Source organism: Columba livia, chromosome 3 (assembly GCF_036013475.1).
Source record: "Columba livia isolate bColLiv1 breed racing homer chromosome 3, bColLiv1.pat.W.v2, whole genome shotgun sequence".
Classification (NCBI taxonomy): domain Eukaryota; kingdom Metazoa; phylum Chordata; class Aves; order Columbiformes; family Columbidae; genus Columba; species Columba livia.
In genome coordinates, this window is record NC_088604.1 from 50096138 (window position 1) to 50118803 (window position 22666).

Sequence of the window (22666 nt, forward strand, 5' to 3'; positions counted from 1 at the left end):
CAGTGCATGCTCGGAGACTATGCACAGTCCCAGTATGGTTAGGATGAACCAGACCTGTACAAAGTGCACCCCATATGCAGATAGTTAAGGCTGTTCTGTCTCCCTGTGTAGTTCACTTCAAGTAAGGCCGGTGTATCCCAATGGTGTTAAATTCACAGATTACAAACTGCTCAGTTTCAATTCCTTCCCAGATATCCTGAAGGAAGTTTGGGAACCCTAAGTACATTTCATAGGAATGTGGTCACCCCTCAGCATAGATGAGTCCCCCATTGGTTGTGTTGCATCTATTCTTACCAAATTTCTTTCCAAGAAGATTGTCCTTGTTCTGAGCTATCAAAAGTTGTCAAAGTATCTTAATATCCCTACAGAGTCCTCTCTAGATTTTTAAATATTTCATTGTTAACACAGGAGATAGTAAGACTACCAGCTCTCTAGATTAGTAGGACAATTTGTGAGTACAGTTGCTGTGGATGTGATAGATGTTTAGAACAGCAATGGTAGTTAAGTAAGCAGAGTACTTGAAAATGTTACTTTTATGAGACACTATGAGAAGCATGCATTAAAATCTAGTCCAGAATAACATAAAATAGCAAGACCTTAACAGATATGATATAATGAAGAGAGACCAAACCTAGTGCCGGACTCCCAGAAATCAGTAAGATGCTTTTGGGTCATTTCAGTGGGATTTGGAAAAATCCCAAAATACACATCAACACAGGTGACTGCGCATATATTTCTTTCTTCTGAAAAAGAAGAAAGAAGAAAGAAGAAAGAAGAAAGAAGAGAAAAGAAAAGAAAAGAAAAGAAAAGAAAAGAAAAGAAAAGAAAAGAAAAGAAAAGAAAAGAAAAGAAAAGAAAAGAAAAGAAAAGAAAAGAAAAGAAAAGAAAAGAAAAGAAAAGAAAAGAAAAGAAAAGAAAAGAAAAGAAAAGAAAAAAAGAAAAAAAAGAAAAAAAAAAAAAAAAGAGGATAGATAGGAAAAGCCAAAGCTACAGGAAATCTCATACAGATACTAGATTACTGTTCAAAGAGTCTTATCACTAAGGTACTATGTAACACTGTATAAATACATCTCCTGGTATTTGTTCGGTCTGGGGATGTATGTTGGTTTGCGTATGTACTGCAGAGCCTTTTTTCAGTAGCCAAAGTGCTTACCATGTCAATGTCTGAACTTTTCCTGGTGTTGTGACTTTTCATACCTCGGGTCATTGAAGATAAAGACAGTAATACTTTTTTTTTTTTTTTTTTTTTTAATGTGTAGTCTATATTATGCTAAAGTTAATATTTGATCCCACAGTTGCCTTATGGCCTTAAAAACCTAGTAAAATATATTCAAAAGAAAAAGATAGGAATGACATAGTTATTCAGATATCACTGAGACCGGTACCACTCTGGACTGAGATCAATCTGCCTGGATAACCTGAATATACCAGGCTAGAACATAATTTTTTTAGGATTCATAAAGTTTAAGACATGGTCAAAGACACAGAATACTTTTGTATGTGCATAGGATATTTATACATTTAGACATATACAGGCACTTATTCATACTTAATTGATAGCCACAACATGAGTTCCTCTCAAGGCAGTCTATTCTGTGTTTAATAAGCTATCCTTCTCACTCTATGGCTTTTTCTGCAGTTCCAAATTACTTAAGAGAAATATTGATGCAGATTTCTGGATACCTAAAAAGCTAAGAATAACATGAAGAAGGAGAATTTGAAGAAAATGAAAGTCATTTTCTAGCTAGAGAGATGTTTCAAGAGAAAAGATGCTGTCAGTTTTAACATCAGTTACAGGAAAGAAATCAAGTCCTTGTCAATGTGGTAAGAAATCACACACTTATTTTTCTTTCAGTGACTGAGATTTTTAAATTTTTCCTACATTTAAAAAAAATGAAGGTGGTGAGAAGATTGTACATATTTCCCTGAAAAAAAAAAGCTAATACCTAGTTACTATGTAAACAAAGAGCATAAATAATTTCAGTTGTTTAATTGTCTGAGTTGTCTCTCTGACATTAATGTCAGGCTTTAATTTCAGTCTCAAAGCATCTGTTTATTGTAAAAGTCAAACACTAAAAGTACTCTTACATCAATTTCAGCACTCTGTAATTTTACATCTTATATTACACATGTGGTAGAAACCTAATTTCAATATAAAGACCAACACTTTACAACTGGTAGTGGGTAATTATGGGAAAGCATACATGCACTGTGGTATAATGACTCTGCCAAAGCAAAGTGGAAAAATCATAGTCCATCCTGACTAAGAGAAACGTTTGGTTTTCCACCTAATACCCAATCATGTATCCAAACACTTCACAGCTTCAGCCCAATGCACTTTAAGAACTTCTTTGAGTATGTTGAACTCAGATTAAAGGAAAAAAACTTAAATTAAAAAAGAAAAATACGTATCTTGTAGAAGGAGCCAAAGTGCCTCTTCTGTTTTGTAATTAGAGAGTAACAAAGGAGTAGGACAAGATCCATGGAAACTAATAAATATTACGCAAAGGGTGTCAAGTGACTAATGACTTATATAATGAATGCTATATTGCTATAAGAATGCAACTCTTTTTTATACAATCAGATGTGCATTGTTATATGCCTGAGTACAGCTTTTTATGTGATGTAAATTTTTCATATGTTTAGAGAAACTGAACAGTTGGTTCACTGAAGTATCTTTCATCAGAGTGGCTGTTAGCCCACAGTTGCACCACCCAAAAAAAATAATGCAGTTCATATCTACCAACACAGCAAAACTGTAGGAGCTCTGCAATGCTAGAAGAAAGGCAATGGCAGCTGACTTCTCTTGTCTTTGAACTTTAAGGTGACTGAAGTGTGTAGTATGTATATCACTGAGTTTGTATCCATAAGTTGTTTGTATTCTTGCATAACCAGGGTCATACACTATCAGATATTAGATAGATTTAAAATTAAAAGCATGATTTGAACATATATATGTTTAGTGCATAGGAAGGCAGGAAGGCAGGAAGGCAAGAAAGACAGAAAGACAGAAAGACAGAAAGACAGAAAGACAGACAGACAGACAGAAAGACAGAAAGACAGAAAGACAGAAAGACAGAAAGAAAGACAGAAAGACAGAAAGACAGAAAGACAGAAAGACAGAAAGACAGAAAGAAAGAAAAAGAAAGAAAGAAAGAAAGAAAGAAAGAAAGAAAGAAAGAAAGAAAGAAAGAAAGAAAGAAAGAAAGAAAGAAAGAGAAAGAAAGAAAGAAAGAAAGAAAGAAAGAAAGAAAGAAAGAAAGAAAGAAAGAAAGAAAGAAAGAAAGAAAGAAAGAAAGAAAGAAAGAAAGAAAGAAAGAAAGAAAGAAAGAAAGAAAGAAAGGAAAGAGAGAAAGTCAGTCAATCAGGGTCCAGTTTTTAAATGAAACCTCTGTAATATCTAGTAAAATTCTGTAGGAAAGCCCTAAAATTTTGTGGGTTTTTAAGGCAGTTTTGGTTCTCCATAGTTTGCATTCCATGTATGTCTTTCCATTTCAACCTAAGCTGATCTTTCCAGTGAAGATAATCAAAATGTTCAGGCTTCCTGGCTAAGGATCAAAACTGCTGGAAATCAGTTTTCTTTTGAGACCATTCAGTCCTTACAGATTCCAGTCCAAATGCTGGAAAACTCATGCTTCACTTCAGCTGAGTTGATATGTCAGGAACCCTGCAGAACAGCCTTTCAGTTTTGAACTTAAATAAAAATGAGTACAAGGGAAGTTTTATCCAGACCTGCGGGACTTTTCTTACTTTCTTCATGTTCTGTCATTTGACTCATTCTAAGAAGTATCTGTCGATTGAAGTACACAGATATCCTTCTCTGCTCCATGTTTTAACTTGTTTTGTTTCAAGCTGGGACAAACACCCACTTCAGCCTGTAAAATTTGGTTTCTACCTCATGCTACAATAAAAGTAAAGAAAAGAAAGTTTTCTGGATTCTTTCTCTTCCATAGACTTGAAAAAGTGACACTTAAAAGGTATAATGTTATACATCACATGTAGATCAATAAAAATTTAACACTTTTAATCATTTTGATTCTTTAAACTCTGCATCACTCTGATAGGGTGAGTTTTTACCTTAGGCTTCCACTTACATAATCACCTTTCTACATTCTCTTATTTTCCTTTGCAGCTGGTGCCTGTGCCTGTGTCACCCTTAAAATGTGTGGTTTATTAGTGATTTAAGTATCAGATTTATAACTGTTTTTGTCAATTTTGGGGAAAACATTTGCTACTTAATTACCATTTCAGACTTTGTGACATGGTGCTTTTTTTTTTTTTTTTCATCCTCTTGTAGCTGCAATAATCACAATGGCCTTCGAGAATTTCTCTGAGAATTCCTATTTAAATTGTGTCTTTTTTAGAAGACATAAACAGGCATGTAAAACTAGTAGACAGTAAAGCATGCTTTATATTTGCTAGTTCTTTAACATAAAATGGTAATTATCACTTTCCAAATAATAATGGTTGATGGTTGTTACAATTTCTTTAAGCTAAGATTTTTATAATGTTTTGACAATTTTTTAGTAAATTTGTCCTGACTATGGTGTAGTTTGTATTTAAAAAGTCTTTAAAAGCTGCAATGTTTCATTATTTTACATTTTTTTCATGGTATGCAGTGTTGCTAGGAAAAATTTTCCATGTTGTAAGCAGGGACTTGGCCACGTGGTTTTGATTATCTTCAATGAGATTCAGATGGCTAACTCACCACCCTGACTTTGAATATGTATATATACATGTACATATACTGCTGTGTTTCACTGGAGCCATTGCTGTCTGAGGAACAAGAATGCTTACTACTACCTGAAAATGTGCTAGCGCTTGCTGAATTTTTCTGAAGAGCGTTCCAGGCAAATTTTGATCCACTAGTGAATTTAATCCACATGTACCCTTGTTACTCACTCTTCACAAATACTTCTCTAAGGAAGTTTATTTTGAGCATTTGGGGAATGAATGTCCATTTTTCAAGCAAAGAACTTGCTAAAATTATAGCCATTCAATATGTTCATACTTACAATCTTTTCAAAAAAGAGATATACAAACACCCCTATGTGAGCCAGAAGATCAATCAAGCACCATGAACAAAAAATGGTGTATTTTCGTACAAAGTCAGAATCAAAGAACTTACGGAGAAGTTTCTCTGCTGTTTGTGAAATTACATGGCACAATAATTGTGAATATGTATGTTCATTTTGCATTGAAAGCAGAGCTATTTGCAGCATACCAAGCTCCACTCCTGAATATTTCTTGCCCACCTTACTGTAGACTAGTACATGATCCAGTAGAGTTCCTTAGGCTGCTTTTTGCCTACAGTTCAAAGGAATCAGACTCAGCCTGGAAGAAGAAACCTCAGGCAAAGTTCGCTGCAGTGCTCACAGGTGTTATTGCACCCAGCTCTCAGCACCACCAAAGGTTTTAGTCTTTTCTAGTAGGGAAGCCAAAAAACCCGTATGTTCTTTTATTCCAACTTCTCTATTTCACAAACTGGTGTCTTAGCTGCACTTACTGGTGAATGATTCACATGCTGCCTTCTGCAGAGTAGGTCTGACAGGTGAAGTGCAAAACATCTGCTGGGAGATAATAGTTTTAAACCTTTGCTACATCTGCTCAATGAATGTTAGTCAGAGTCATTTGTTAAAGTGACTTTGTACTATTCAATGGCTGGCAAGTTGATTCAAGAGTAAAAAAACATTGCATTTTATCACCTTTCATAGTCAATAAAAATTACATGGAGATAGGTTCCAAAATATACTTTGACACAATTAATGAAAAAGCACCTGCGTTTTTTTAATTGCTTAGGTTTCACAAATTCCAGTGAGGTCAACATGAATCATAAGTTCTTGGGACCTATAAATATCAGGAAACTTCTACTGTAATGTGTTAGTACCCTAAAGTGACCAGAGTGGAACTACATCCTCCCTGCTTTTATTTTGAAATTATTGTGTCAGATGCCACTGATGCTCTTTGATCTCTAAAAAACAAGTTAAAACAAAACCAAAAACTCCTAAAAAATTCCTCACCCCGTGAACTTAACCTGAGCAAATTTCTCTTCAAATACAAAAAGCTCAGTCTTCAAACATAGTAAATAAAAGTCTTGAAGAAAAATATGCCTCTTACTTTGTAACAGCCTGTTCTCTTGGGAAGACCACACAGCTAACTCCACTCAGAAGTATCTCACCTGCCTTATTTACACCCCTGCCTGTCTCTTGAGGCAATGCTGAATTTTCTCCATGCCAAGACTAAGCTGTTCTCAAAGCATCTTAAACACCTCTGAGATGCTCACTCTGACCCCACAAGCAGCAGCCAGGCACATGAGTAGCTTTCCTCTCAGCTGCCCACTCTCATGTTCTTTCAACGTTATATCCCATAAGCAGTATTTACACAGCAAACTGAAAACAAACACATTTAACAGTTTTGCCCTCTCATTATAAGGTGCCTAAATGTTTACTCAGGAACAAAACATCCAAAAAGGACCAACTTTAAGAATTAAAAACCCAAACTCACTCACAAAAAAGCATGTTCTTTTAACTGCTCATGTTTGATTAGTGACCTGACATGACACTTTAATAATGTAAGTAATCTGTTTAGTCCCTGACTTTTTTTTTTTTTTCACAAACACTATATGAATTAATATGCTCACAGGGCATGCTGGGTAGTGATGAATTACTGTTTCTTTGCATAACAAATATAGAATCCAACATCCTCCTTTCCCCCTCAGGTACAACCAAGGCTCCTTCCCGTATATTTGAAGAATTTGCCCTTGTTGGCTCAATTTCTCTCCCTCCTTCTCTCAGATGTACAACCCACCATGTGTTGCTATAACATAATCCAGACGTGGTATTTGGTTTTCATTTGTTTTTTTCTTTCAGTGAGTTCTGTTTTCTGCAGCAGAACCATCTCTGGCTGCATCAATTACACAATCTTGCATTAATTACACAAACATTTAGATTATTTGCCACACTGGCTGAATACTAAGTGAGAAAGGGAAGCATTCTCCCTATAATACGGAAAGCAGACATGACAATGCCCATTTTTTTGAAGGCATTTAGCTTCACACAAGCCCAGACGTCTATAATGAAAAAGGTCTATTTGTTCCTTCCCCACCCAGTGCAAGAGCTTTATCACAAATACACCAGTGTTTCAGAGAGTCTAGCTTTAAATGTTCCAGGGGGAATGTCTCTGAAATCTATTATTCTTAATATTACTACATCCACATTTTCCTGTGCTACGCTTTATATATAGACACAAGATCAGAGTCCTTACACCTTAAGAAGCTATTTAACCACCAAATGGTTCTTTCTGCCAACAGTTTTTCCCTAATGCTCCGACCTATTTTCCCTGTCTTCGTATATTTTCTTGGATACCACCTCTAACCCTCTTGATTAATCAGCATCAGGCTTCTCATTTTCACATGCTGATGCACCTTCAGAACTTGCAATATGTCATCATGACTGTTCCCTTCAGAATAATGACTCTGCCTGGATTATCACCTCAATGAAGTAAGTCTATAAGACTCTCTCAGGGTTTTCTGCTGTAAGGTACTAAACAGAGAAATATGTGAATTGATTTCTTAGTTCTGTGGACAGACACAGTGAAAATAAAGAAGACCACAATTAAAAAGGATAGTTTTCAAATATGGGTTTACTTGTTAGCACATTCTTGTTTCCATTCCATCCTTCTCTCACTACGATCATATGAGTCAAAGGTTTCATTTTTCATATCTTTGTCAAAAAAAATTTAATTCATTGTAAAAAAAATAATGTTCCTAGAAGACAAAGCCTCAACCACAAACCTTCTACCATCTCTAGAAATGGGCATCAAGACTTTAAAAATTTTTAAGCTAAGTGAATACTTTCCTATGTCTAGTGATATTTATTGTATGTTTCAAGTTAATCAGTTAATTTTCCTTCTAACTGCCCTGTTTTCCTTTTTTTTTTTTTCTCCATAAACATCTCTGTTCTTATTTTTTGATAATAGAGAATACTAAAATTTCAACTAACTATCAAAGGTCTATTTCCTGCAGGACAAGATAAATAGGTATTATTGTATTCCTCCTCCATGGTAGGATTTCTCCATGGAGACATTTTAAAATTATGTTGGCGATTTTCTTCCATATCATAATACAAACTCCTACTATATCTTTGCTGTTGAATATAATCTCAAAGCTACTTTTGGCATTCCTGTTTTCCAGTTTTTCTTCTGCAGTTTTGCAAGGCTTTTGAATTATTTTCTTTATACCTATCAACATACACTTTAGCAATGTTGTTCTTTGTGCATTTGTCTAACAGCTCTGGGATTTCTTTCTGTGTCGTTTGTTTTTTACAAATCCATATTGTATGGAAATTCACTGTCATATTTCCACTTTTTCCTCTAGATCATTAATGAATTTGAAAAACAGAACTAAAACACACTGATGGAATTTCTTGATGTGTTACAAATCCCAGTGGAAGTCAGTTTTAGCTGATTATCATTAATACTTTTATCACTGTCTTTATTATCAGGTTATTTGTTTGCTTGCTTGTTTTTGTGGTGTTTTTTTTTTTTCCTATCAGTTCTGTGAGATACACAGTGCTCACATACACATACAGTACTTACAAAATCATAATTATATGATAGGAATATATGAGAACTGTAGTTTACAATGTTGTAATTTGCTTTCTTTCCAACTTTCAAGTGTAAAATATATAGCATAGAATTCTAAACGGCTGAAGGCTTTGTGAGTCAAAGAATGTCAGGGAAAGAACGTTAAAATACAGGAAACAATAAAAGTCTAGATAAGTTTATAACAATGAGAAGGAGACTGGGTTATAGACTGAACATCATTTTCTGGTAAATACAGATTTTTCAGGCCTCCTTGGGGACTACATTCTGATATAATTTTTTTAGCTCATCTCAAAGTTAAGTTTGGATTTTGTAAGTCTGAATTTCACTCCTGATCTTTTATTATCTTTTTAGTGATTTTGTATTACTTTGTGTTGAATTGTTTTCTGTAAAAGGTGATACTTTTCCAGAACTAGACTACAATTAATCTTTTACAAAATCCATATAAGACATGTCTTGATATAAGGAAGGTGGCAACATAATTAATCAATAAAGCAGTGTGTTACCATTTAAGCAAGGAGTTCTAGCCAGTAGAATGATGCTGGGAAGATTGCTATTCAAATAGACAGAAGAAAATTATATTTATATGTGTATATATATATATATATATATATATAAAATCTATTTCATATGCTTTTAATCTATGCAGCTCTTTTTTTTTTATTTTACAAAACAGTTAATAAATGCTTAGCCATGGGCTTACGGCAACATTATATAGTTCTGTACTTGCAACTTGCAAACTTAGTAAAAAATATTTTACAGGTTTTGATAATAAACTCTTCCTGTAACTCTTCCACAGGATTCTTAATGCAACCATCATGTTTACATATTGCATATCAAAATTAAATAAGACAGTTAAACTACTTTTGGCCCTACTACAAACACACCACAATAATAATTAACCATTAAGGATTAAGCATTGGATCCATCAAAGCAGTTAACCACTTACATAATCTCATGGAATTTGTCAGTTCAACACATAATTAAGTCCTTTACTGGACCAGATCTCCAGATTGTAATAATAAAAAGATGGAAATATTTAAACAGGCTCTGTTGGCATTTTTTGTTTTGTTTTTAATTTAGGGTATATAATTCACTTGTTAGCACTGTATATAAACATCATTCTGTCTCAGATCTTGTACTTTTTGTATTCCTGGTGTATACAAAGGTCCACTTCAAAAACTGAAAGATATCATGAGCATCAGATATAAATAAGTAGATTAAACAGAAAGACCATGAAGCAGGGGGTTGTAGAGCCAGTCATCTTCCACTTGAATTCCAGTGCTACAGATCCCACTGAATGTCTGAAGCCTCTCTGTTAAAAAAACATCTTCTGAAATTTATATAGAGAGGGAAATTAGAGAAACCAAGGACATAATATTTCAGAAAGACTGATTTTAAGGTTTCCAGTGTTTAAGTGAATAACTTCCACATAAAGGTACCTGACCTTTTGAAAATGTTATCTGACTTTTATCATAGTCTGGCCTTCTTGTATGTAATAAATAGGGTACTCCAATACTGAGGCTGTGAAGTCACAAACCCATATACAAATAGTCTATTTCAGAATCTTTTCACATCGGTAAGATTTGTTCTAATTGTCTTACTTTAACCACTATTTGAAATCGACTTAGGAGTTCAAGCTAAAGTATTACATCCAATCTGCATCTATTATATTACTTCTGTATATTTAAGATACCAAAACACTTTTAACCAAAAATATAAACAAAAGTTTAAAAATTCAGTAAGGGGAGAGAGTCTTCTCCAGCATTTTCACTTTCTAGAAATTTAGGGTTGTATAAAATATATTTCCATGTTCTTGAATGTTATCACAGCCAAGATTTCAGTGCATTCTTTGGAATAGCAGCCAATCTGAACCATTTAACTTTTAATAGTGGAAAACTTAGAGCTGAACTCAGATGATTGAATGCAAACACAGACTACAGAGGCATCCCAACTGCATGTGACTTCCCTCCACATGTTTAAAAAATGCAGTCACAGTTTTCCCTGCTTATTTTGGTGGCTGCAGTATCACCAGGAGCAAAATTACCATGGCAGCTTAGTTTAGATTACCTTTATACATTTAAAAAAAAAAAAAAAAAGACACGGAAACCAGCACTTTTTGTTATTATTCCCTTTCCAGGTCAGGATTTTTGTTGTGCTGCACAAACAGGAGGAAGCATCTGTCCCAGCATACTGTAAATTTAATCAGGAATTAACTTGTACAAATTCAAGCATGCTATTTCTGATCTACTACGGAAATGTGTTTTGTAATTAAGTTGCCAACAGTCAACTCCACAGATTGGCTTTGGACAACATTCAAGTCTTCCCAAGAATACCAGAACCCTTTCCTAATTCGCCAATATTACATTCTTTAATAGAACATACAGCCCTTTATTTTTAGGCATATATTATTTTGTAGCAGCAAAGATTTTTGAGATAATTTTATCCAAATTTCATCCTCTGAAACCTTTATTACACAGCTGTTTTCACAAGATGATAGCAATTAAACATGAGGTAAAAAAGTCAGTAGAAACACATCTCTTGCAGAAGAATATCCTTCCTAATGGAGAAACACTGTGTTGCAGAAGTTTCTTCTTTGATTTCCAGCAGCTGCAGAATTAGCCCCATAATACTGAAAAAACACTCTGGGGTCATTCTTAACATCTTTGCCACAAGGGCTAATTTTGTGCCATCCTGTACCATGAGAGTCATAAACTGTTGTTTGTTTGTTTGTTCCCTTTGGATTTCTTTTCTGTCTTTGCAGAAAGTGAGGGTTGTCAAGCATTGAACAGGCTGCCCAGGGAAGTGGTTGAATCGCCATCTCTTGAAGTATTTAAAAGGTGTGTAGATGTGGTGCCTAGAAACATGGTTTAGACACGGATGTGGCAATGTTAGGTTAATGGTTGGACTTGATGATCTTAAAGGTCTTTTCCAACCTAAATGATTCTGTGATTCTATGACTCTATTACTGTGACTCTGATACAGGAAAATTAGCATGTGTGATATGTTAATTGTTTCGTAGAGCTGAAATTGCTTAGTTGAAGGTTAGACGTTGTACTTAGTTGCTGAGTAAACAGGATGTAGTAACTCCTGCTATATTCAAAATACACTACAGACAGTAATATGAATGTGTCTTTTTCAGTTGACACAATACAGTTGTTACAAAATGTATAAAGGCAAAAATAATACACAGACTGGCTTGTCTGTCTGTAGGTAAGCAAAGAAAATGGGACTCAGCTGTACAAATGGATACATCTGCCATGTAAACAAGTACAGCAGAGCTAGTCATACCTTTGTAGTCAGTGGAAAGAAATAAACACACCTAGGATCTGATTCACTCTATTCTAAAACAGATGTCAGAAGCCTTCAATAGCAATCTTTTGTACAGAATTACAAATCTAAAGCAATGAAATGGCCATTGTACTGAATCTCAGCTTCCCTTACTGTGCAGCAGTTGTGTTCTTGTCCTTTTCCTGGATCCTTCTGAGATCAGAACTTAAGAGTGCACAAATAGTAGAAGAAATGTCATGTTTACAATTCTCCTCAGAGTGCTGAGAAACAGGAAGTGACAGAAATAGTATTCTTGGCTGATATTCTAGCAAGGGTCTTTCAGACGTTATTCTTGGGGAGTTGTCACAAATGCCTTACGTTATGGTTTTATGAGTGTGCAGAGTGGTAGGAATCAAAATCTAGATAATACCTCCATTTTCTTTTTCTATTAAAACAAAAAAAAGTTTCCTACAACAAGGACTAGCTCCAAAGAGGAAGAAGCATACTTAGCTAATAAACTTATTTTTAAAATGTTTTGCTGGAAATATTTATATGTTACTCCTGGAAATTATACAAAATACAGATTCACAGTGGTATCACTTGAATCAAAGGGTCTCTGTATGTTAAGGTATTGAATGGAGGTCCAAGGTTATCCTTTCTGATGAATTTTGTTTAAAAGTACTTGACACATGTTGAAATCTGTTTCTTCCATAAGTCAAACAAAAACTGGCCTTTCTAAAAATTGCACAGGGTTCAGAAAAACAATATCTTTTATAAGGTTGAAGTAATTCACAAAGTGCTTAAGGAGTGTTCTTTTTCTAACAGTTTTGTTATCTTTTCATGATGTGGCCTTGTGCAATTACATATCTCCTCAATGAGGGCGTGTGAAACATGCTTTCAGTCGCTCTGGTTAAAGACATTGAAAACCTTATGGCATTGTAGAAGTAACAGACAACCATCTAAAGCCTGGGTTCTCTTCAGTGAGACCCCGAGGTGTAAGATGAGAGTCCTGGGATCACTTATCTCAAATATGAGGTACCTGTATTTCTTGCTTTCATAAATGATTGGTTTCAATTCTAATGTAGTAAACAAAAATATGCCTTAAACTGTTATGTAAGAGAACAAAAAGCTCATCTAAAGGTGCTCTTCTGCCACATGCTGACAAAATTGTCTCTTTTCCACAATGCCTGTGGAACAGCTTTTGGGAAAACACCTTAACAAGCTTTTGTCTTCATGTACCATGTTAGTAATTAGTTACTATTCTGAAGTTAGACTGTTTTATTCCTTGTTTGATTGTGGTGGGGGTTTTTGTTTTGTTTTGGTGGGGTTTTTTTTATTTTGTTTTAGTTTTGTTCTTGGATTTTGTTTGTTTGTATTTTGGGGGTTTTTGTTTGGTTGGTTGTTTTGTTTTGTTTTGTTTTGTTTTGTTTTGTTTTGTTTTGTTTTCCCTCAAGAGTGGGTTAGAGAGAGCTAATGCAGTCAGTTGGCCAGCATACGGTGTCAGTAGCCTCATGGGAGGCACAGTGACAAGTAGCTGGAGTGGAAACCTCTTGGCCTAGCTGAGCCTGGAAGAGGACAGCTGTCCTCAGCCTCATCCTAAAGGCAGACAGATGGGGCTGAACCTGAGTGAGATGTTTGTCTTGTCTCTTCAACATGCACTCTGACCTGTGAACTGCTGAGTAAATGGGAACACCACAAGGCACCCTCTTTCGTTTGCCTACAAGTGCAAGGCCCTCTCCTTGTTCGTTTTTGCCTTCTCTCCCTCATAAAAGGAGAAGTCCAGTTGAATGGTGAAGTTTGTGCAAATAGAAAGTATTTGGGGAGCAGGAATACTGGTTTTCGAGGGTAGGTTTTAAATGAAGTATCTTCAGTTGTGGTATTTTTCTTTTTCTCTTTTGCATTTTCAGTTTCACAGCTGAAACACCACTGCCACCAAAGGACCTGATCACTCTTGTGATGAGTTCCTCTGGTCACTATGGTGCATGACATCTTTTTGGCTCTGTGACCCTATCATTATGTACAAGACTCCAGCTGCCAGTGACCTCAGAATTTGCTGTCTGCACAACCAGGCTGACCCAGCAAGATAAAGCTTTGACAAATCTCTCAGGCCTTTGTTCTTAGGCCACAAAACTGATGTATTTCAGAACCACAGCAAAGAAAGATTTCAGCACTCATCTTTATAGTGAAACAAGTGAATGGGGAAGGAAGAAGGAACTGTGTAAATTAATTTCCTTAGGTTTTCCCTTATGTCCCTGATTGTCCACTCAAATCTTTACCGATGCTTATTAAGCACTCACAACATATTTAAAGTCTACTGCTGGCTACTCAGCTTCTCTTTCTGTATAACTAATGACATAGATTTTATTCAATTGATTCCTGACTTCAGCCCTGTTTTATTTCTTTCAGACAGTCCCTTCTATTTTCATCAGATATTAGAAAGACTGATGCTCTTTCTCCAATAAACAGATTTCTGTTTTAGCTTACATAGCCTACAGCAAGAACTAACTCATCACTGGAGTTTGTTCACAGAAAAGATGTACTCCAGAGTGATGATACTTTTCAGACACATTTTTAAGCTGATGGCTCAAGTAATTATGCCATCTATGATGTCCCACAAGTCACTGTTATGCTTCTGAACCAGAAGCCAAGTAAATAAATGTCAGTATTTTATGTGGCTTTGTGGCTTTTATATGAATGATAGGCATTTGCAACATGAAAACCACTATATCTATTTGACACATTTGTTAGGAATTTGGAAGGGGTTGGAAGCTGAAGGATTACTATTTCACCACTAGAAATGACTAAGATTGTTGAAGATTAGCAAATTTTGGCTGCACAGGTTTTGCACAAATTGTTCTGCAAATGAATTGAGAACTCTGGATTTGAGGTTTAGCAGACCAGTACACGTCAAAGGGGCAGCTCATTGTTTGAAGGTGTGATCTTTTAGTATGCATTTGAAACAAATGCATGCCTTATACCTCTCAAAACTTTTGTTCTGTGGGTACAGTTACAGACCAAAATCGTATGGAGGGAATGTAAAGGAAATTTGCACATTGTCTCTCAAACATTGCCATGCTGCATGCTGCCTCCAGGCTTATCTCTATCAAGCCTGGTTTTGTCCCTTTTCCATTTCAAGCGTATAAAGCACATGAATCTTACGATATGATATGATATGATATGATATGATATGATCATATCATATCATATCATATCACATCATATGGCAAAAGCAGAATCACCTGAAGTGTCATCCAGGAAATTCAAAGCTATTTGTACCAAAGTCTGTGTAGAAGCCACATTCTTTAGAAATCAAAGTGGTTTCTACAGAGGGTAGGAAGACATTACAGAGATGTCATGAACTAGGCTGTAGGAGTCCTGTATTGTATACATTAGAAAAAATGGTCCATATTTTCTAGAAAGTGAAGTCACTGAACAGAGTTGTGATTTTCATATCAAAAGGTAAAATGTCCTATTTTTATCCAGGATTGCAATTCTGGCTGACAGTCATAATTAAATATCTGACAAATAGAATACAAGCGGATTACTATAGAAATAGCAATTAAATAGACAAATCCTTTTTTGCCAAGCAGTGTTCACAGTTTGCCACAAGCATTCTTCTTTTATTTCCCCAAATATCTATATTTAGATGTGTATATAAAGAACAAAGAAAAAGTGTTTTTTCCTTTTGGATACTCTATCATTTTTTTTAAGACAGAAACACTGTGTGCATTCATCAGTACACTAGGAAAACCCTAGAAAGTCACCAAGTTGGATGTAAATGGCTGACCTCTAAGATCTTGAAGCAAATCAAGAAGTCCTTTTTTGCTTCAATTATTTTTTTTCCCAAAAAAAAAATATTGGGTTTCGGTTATGCTGGGATCAATGTACTTACAATTAGGCATGAGAAGAGAGAAGTTTTTATTTGTCCGGATTTAGGAGTCTCTCAGCTTATTCTTTTGATATTTTTTGTTGTCGCTGTCATCTTCATTACCATCTCTGGCAAACTAATCCTCATGTGTTTTCATTTTACCTTTGTCACTGTGGTACATGTGCAACTAATACCTTCTTCCGTGCACAGCTACAATGAGGAAATAATTGTACCTTGACAGCTGGTGAACTGAGGTCCAGGTGCAGAAAGAAACTTCAATACTATAGTGCTGAGCACTGCAACAACTAACAAGGTGACTTCCTTCCCCAGAGCTGTATTTACAGTCTAGGACCGTCTCCTGAAGGAAGAAATTTGAATCTTTTATTTGAAAAAACAGCACATGTTACTGGGAAAGACACAAAGGAAACAAGACAGAGCAGGACAGAGGAATATTTTTTGCTTTTAAAGAGACTAAGGGGTCATGTTTCCCCAAAGATTAATGATAAAATTCCCATTCACAATTTAAAGGCCTGTGTCCACAACATGCTGCTGAGGCACCTGAATATTACAGGTATAGAATTCATTACTGAACACATACTCTTTTCTCAATGAACCCATTGCTATGTCTTCACCTAATCCAGTGCTCATTCTGTAATGGAGGGATTTCTAACCTCTATTTCCTAATCATTAAATGTCAAGGCATAGATTCAACTATGAGACCACGTACCATGGTTGCTTTTGAAAAGCTAGGTTTTAAAACAATTTATGACAAGACAAATCCAGGAATGCCTTTCTTAAATTTGCATTAAAAATGAATGAATAATTGGGAAATGTATTCAGGTACATCATCCAGTCTTTACAAACAACATAATTTTGAAGTCATAAGCAATTTCATGTAAATGCCCAAATATTAACAAATATAATAGAATCTACTCGAAGCAAGTGATTGATTTGGTAGTATAATGAATGTCTTACATCTGTACTTCGTGCTTGATAATGATATAACTAGTTGTAGTATGAAAGATAGTGGGTATTTCTGTCATAAAAGAGTTTTTCACTGCAGTTTCTGAAATAGCAGCTTATTATAAAATCTCAAAGAAAGGAATGGACTAAGTTATAATTATTTCACCCTGCAAAGTAACCCAGGGACATCTTTATTAGCTAACTGTTCATACTTAGCCACATTTCTAGGAATTATGTTACTTAAAAATGAAATTAAATAAATCTGTACAGAGGAAGTCTTCAGGCTGTTACAGTAGAGTGGATTGTTACATCATCTTACGATCCATGATGCTAATGAAACAGATAATTTTAAGTAGTACTTCTCATATAATAATAATAATAACAATAATAATAATAATAATACTAAAATCATAGAAGTGTAAATGACTGAGGAAACCATCTTCTCCAGAAAGCCATATAACATTAGGTCCATAATTATGCTCCTTCTGTAAGCCTTCACACTAGAGAAAATTCTTTAAAGGCAACACTTAGAGGGTTCTAGTATGATTTAAATGTGTTAAGAATATTTTCTTTGCTTTCTTAAACTACACTTGCCCTTTTCAGGATACAAGAATGTGAGATTGACAATAATTCTTGGTAATTAGATGAACTACAGAAAGTACAGAATTGATTAAGCAGCATATAATAGTTCGTGATTTGTTTTCAAAAAACAATGTGTCTCCAATTGCTTTTTTGCACATTAAAAGTCCTCCACTTTATGTAAATTGTGTCACGTTGTGATTTCCATATAAGAATAAGCATGCATGACATTACAATGACACCAGCTAGTATCACTGCAATTATATTGGCTTGAGTATTTTCATTACAAACTCCATTACAAACTCCTCCTATATTTCCTAATAAAATACATGCACCTCAAGAGCTGGAACCCTGCTGATTTAAGGAACTCTTTATAACCCAGACAACTGTACTTAAAGTAAAAACGCACACATTTGGCAAGCCATTATATTTTTAATGGACTCAGTCGTGCCTTTGCCAAAAGTTCTGTGGAGAATGTGGAGAAGCTGGCTCTGTAGCCTTAGAAGTCAAGAACCTAAAAGGGAAGGGACTCTATAGAGAAAATAAAAAAAGCATAACCAGCTTCTTAGCTCCTTTTACCTGGGTGGGAATGAAAATAAACTTTTCTGTGGACAGAGCCTGTAACAAACAGCAATATTCTTCCCTTGGTTCAGCTCTCCCCTGCCTCAGTAATGGAAGAGGAAAAGTTCTACCTGCTGCCTGATGCCACTCACATGCCTGATTATGAGGTTGCCACTCACCTCTGTGCAGGAACTCTCCTCCTGCTTCCATACCCCAGGGGTGAGGCAGATCTTCCTCTTGCATTCTCTGTCTAGGTTAGGTTAGGAGTAAATGGAAGAGTGGATGGGAAGAAGAGATGAAGGGAGAAAGGATACAAAAAGGAAAGGGGGGAGGAGGGAAAGCATTGTCTGAACATTACATCTAAGGAATTTTTACATCAGAATCTTTCTGAGATTTGCAAATATTAGTTACTGAGTCACCCAGATGTCTCCACAAATTTAATTTTAAAAATGAAAAGAAAATAAACATATCAACAGTTAGCTCCGTGACTACATAGACACAAGCTAACTGTGAGAATCTCCAGCACATCCAACCACCCGATGAAGAGTGTTAGAAGAAGGAATTCTCTCATCCTGAGAGAAATGCATGATTTATCGTTCTTCCTTGGAGATCCTTTCCTCTGCACACTTGATGTTCTCTGGGTTGGACAACAGGACAGATAAAATCTAGACTCTCCTCTACATTCATATCCCTCTGTACTAACTTTGGTGTGCTTTGCTTCCATGAGGAGTAAAAAAAATAATGCCTAAAAGACAGAATAAGGAAAATAGCAATACCAATTAAAATCCAAGTACTCTGTATGGGTGACTTACCCTCTGTCTTTTGTGCCAGCTGTGGCTACGCCTCTGGACAGAATATGGTCATTGAAATTTCAGTTCTGTTATATACACTACAGAAAATATCTCTGGAGTTATGGTCATTGATAAGGTTAATATTTTTTTATTTGCTTTAATGTATAAATGGTGTAGAAACCACTGGATGAATATCAGTCCTGTAGTCACATCAGATATATTCTGTATGCAAAACCATCTCTTAGTATTCTTGATTTTAAAGAAGGTCATTAAACATTGAAAAAGCTGAGTCAGCTGAAGCCAAGTCAGCAAACACAACTTTAGTGCCTGTCTTTAATTAGTTTAGACACTCAGATAACAAAGGATGCTAAGTTATTCCTCTTTGACAGTATCACAAAAAAAACAAGAGTCAAAAGAAGCCAGAGTAGGTTAGTGTACTACATCAAATGATTTCCATAGGGAGAAACACAGTCATTGTGCAACATGCTGCTGAGACACCTGAATGTTACTGGTGTAGAATTCATTACTGAACACATACTCTTTTCTCAATGAGCCCGTTGCTAACTATGTCTTCACCTAATCCATCACGACATGGCTCTAAGCTAATATATTTTTTTTTTTTTCCTTTGGGATATATCATCTTGGGTACCTCAATATTCACTTTCTAATATAAACAAATGAGTTAACTTGTTCACTTAGCCATGCTTAGTTGTGTTCACTGGAACAGATGAGAAAGATGTGTATCTATCTCCTTCATCATCCATGAAGTACCAGTTTCACAGATACCTAGTAGTTAGGGCTTGTAGAGCTTGCTGATTAATATCTAATTTTAAATCTTCTCATGGTGACTCACCTCACACTCAGCATAATGCAAGTATTCCTGTGTAATTAGCAGGGCTTATTATAGACAAATTATGTGAACTGATTCAAAGGAAACTGGATTTTCCACATTTATGGACTTTCACTTTAAAAAAAGACGGAGATATAAACTCAAGAACAAACTTAAGTTCTTAATGTTACACCAGAAGAACAGAGGGAGCTGAAACTAAAAATCAGGATCCCTTTATCTGTCCCTGCCATTTATGTTTCACACTCCTAAACTCAACACAGGTGCCCTTATGTGGTTCCTCACCCTGCACACTGGCTGTCAAACAGCTTGTTAAGTGGTGTATAATACCCCAGGAGTTGTACAGGAAACATTTATTATTTTATTCCAGGAATATGCTGTTTGAGACACAGGAAGAAGGCTTTCCAACTCTGGTATTTCTGAGTTTACCATTTAAGAGAGCAGGGATTGCCTCTCCCATAGAAGAAAGTGTCACCCACTTAATAACAGAGAATTTCAAAGGACTTTAATTAAAGTGTTCATCAAAATCCATGTCCAAAAATGTCTATTGTGTCAGTGTACTGTTTTTATCATTAGTCCCCATGTTCTGTCCAGCCCTTACGTGCTACAGGTTGCCATGTCAAACATAATTAGGATTACAATTAGTAGGTCTCATAGATGGTATTGATTGCAAACTCAGGAAGAGAAATATAATAGATAAGACAACACTTGTTCAACTTGCAGGAATATACAGCTGCTTCCTTAGCAAATTTGGGGACAGTCATTTTGTCAAATCTTGGGCAGAATTTTTACACTCTTGGGCAGAATTTTTGCACATCTTTCCAAGATGGAAAATTTTCCCAATCTCCCATCCTGAGTCTAAGGGTCCTTCATACATATGTAAAGCATACAGGAAAATCTGTTTCTCAGTGCTGCTAGAATTTAAATGCCCTGAACGCTGCCTGTTCCAGATTAAGCCTGATCCTATGCTCTTCAGACAATAAAAACTTATAAAAAAAACCTTAGAACTCATAAAATATCACCTTCTGCTCCTTTCCTTCTCCTTTTCCCTTTAGCTGTTTCTCCTTTCTTATCTTTTTAATTTTTCATTTCTTTGATAGCTCTGTTTCTAGAATGGTTTACTAGCATAGTAACGGACTTTGCACAAGGTATCTTTTTAAACATACTGCAGAAAAAAAGTATTATTGTCTTTAGTTTTAACCCAGTTAACAAAATTTCCAGTTGCGAAACAATATTTCATTCACAATGTCTCATTCTACAAGTGATTTCTTGATGTGATGGATACACAGAGAGAGACTCCAAGGCTGACCCTCTACTAATGGAAATGTTTTCCACCTGTCTGAGGAAAGTGAGGCTATGGAATTTACAGCAGCAACAGATTCCTGCCACACAGCTCAGATCCACCAAATCTTGTATTTCTGCTATGTTGTGTCTGAGCTTTCTACTCTAATCCAGAATGGAGTGAAGGCCAGAGAATGAAAGATACTCTGAGTATGAAGTGTTGTTTGTTTGTTTTCCCGATATTGTTGGTTTTAGTCCTTGCATCACAGCAACATCCTGTGTTCCTGATGGAGAGACCCTGCTGTGGCAGACACTGTACAAGGCTATAATGAAAAGACAGTCCCTGCTCCAAGGGCTTACTTAACCTCTTTAATTACTAATTCAATTTATGATTGCCGTCCTCACAACTTGAAGCATTCTTTCTCACTAAGTCTCTTCTAAGAACAGAAAGACCAGACTGTCCTCTGGCTTATAAAATAATAACAAAGAATTTTTCTATAATGTTCCTTTTTCATCACATTTTACATCAGTTGTTTATTGTATGGGTTAGCCCTGAAACACATATATTACTCACTGAAATAAATGAAAACACGTGATACGATACTATGAATTCACCCTTCCCCCAATAAAACTGAAGCCATTTGAGCTGCTTTAATTTCTGCAGTTTTTGCCAATGAATTGCACAAGCTGAGGCATTGAAATTCATCCTGTGAATACAGTACACTTTGCAGGGTGTTCATATTGCAGCACAGACAATAATGGTGTCACTCCTAAACCAGAAGTGTACTCCACATATAAAGGGTTCTTCTTTTTTGGGTTCTCAAAGACTGAAAAAAAAATATTACTTATCTGAGGTTAACAACCTGGCTTAGCCTTAAGTTAACAATTCACGCTTCATTCCATTCAGAAGTAGGAAGTTAATATTCTACTCTTCTGAACAGAAAATAGAAGAGAATTATGATTATTTCACATCTGCAATATATTCCAGTAAAATATCTGTACACTTTGAAATAATGAAATGGTTTTGATTTTGTTTTCTAGAGAATAGCATGGTGATTTTTTCCTGACTTTCACTGAAAAAAAATGGAAAATTTCAAAAGAAATGAAAGTTTCCATTTAGACCAAGAAAGAAATGAAAGACTTTCTTCACTAAAAACAAACAAACAAACAACCAAACAACAAACAATGAACTGGCTTTCATTCCTTTAAAGTCATGGATGAGCTGCTCTACCAAACCATTACTCATCAGAATGTGTTGTTTGCTGATATTGCAAATATAAGGAATCTTTGTCTGAGTGTGAAATTTTACACTAGGAGTATTCTTCCTTTGTCTTAAACAGCATTGTTTTAAAGATCCCTTTTTAAAGTATTTTATTCTCTATGCACTTAATGAAAACCAACTTTTCACCCATTTGAATAAGAAGCCTGAAGGGAAACAACTATAACTCCTATTTCCTATCCCTAGGGCACTTTTTTTTTAAGAATGAGTTGTACTGAGACACTTCAGTCTCAGTGAAGCGAACTTGTATTTTAGAGTCTGAGTAAGACCAACATTTTCATTAATTAAAACCAACAACAGTAACAAAACCCAGTATAAGTAAGTTTACCACTGAAATGCAGCCATACCTGGAGTATACAACATCAAGCTGTATCATTGTTAACTAACAGGCTTTTGGATGCCTGGTTCAGTATTCAATAGTGTTATCAGGTTACAGTAAAGATGTATTTATTGGAGGAGGGGAAAATCTACAGAGACAGGCAGACTCTCTTCACTTCCCTTGCATTAACATTGCTGAGTGCACAGTGCAAGCTACAGTCCTGACTGCCAGCACATTTGAACCAAACATTGAACACACCCTAGGCCTTCAAGCTGTGCTCTGAAGCACATCTTCCAAATGTCCTCTT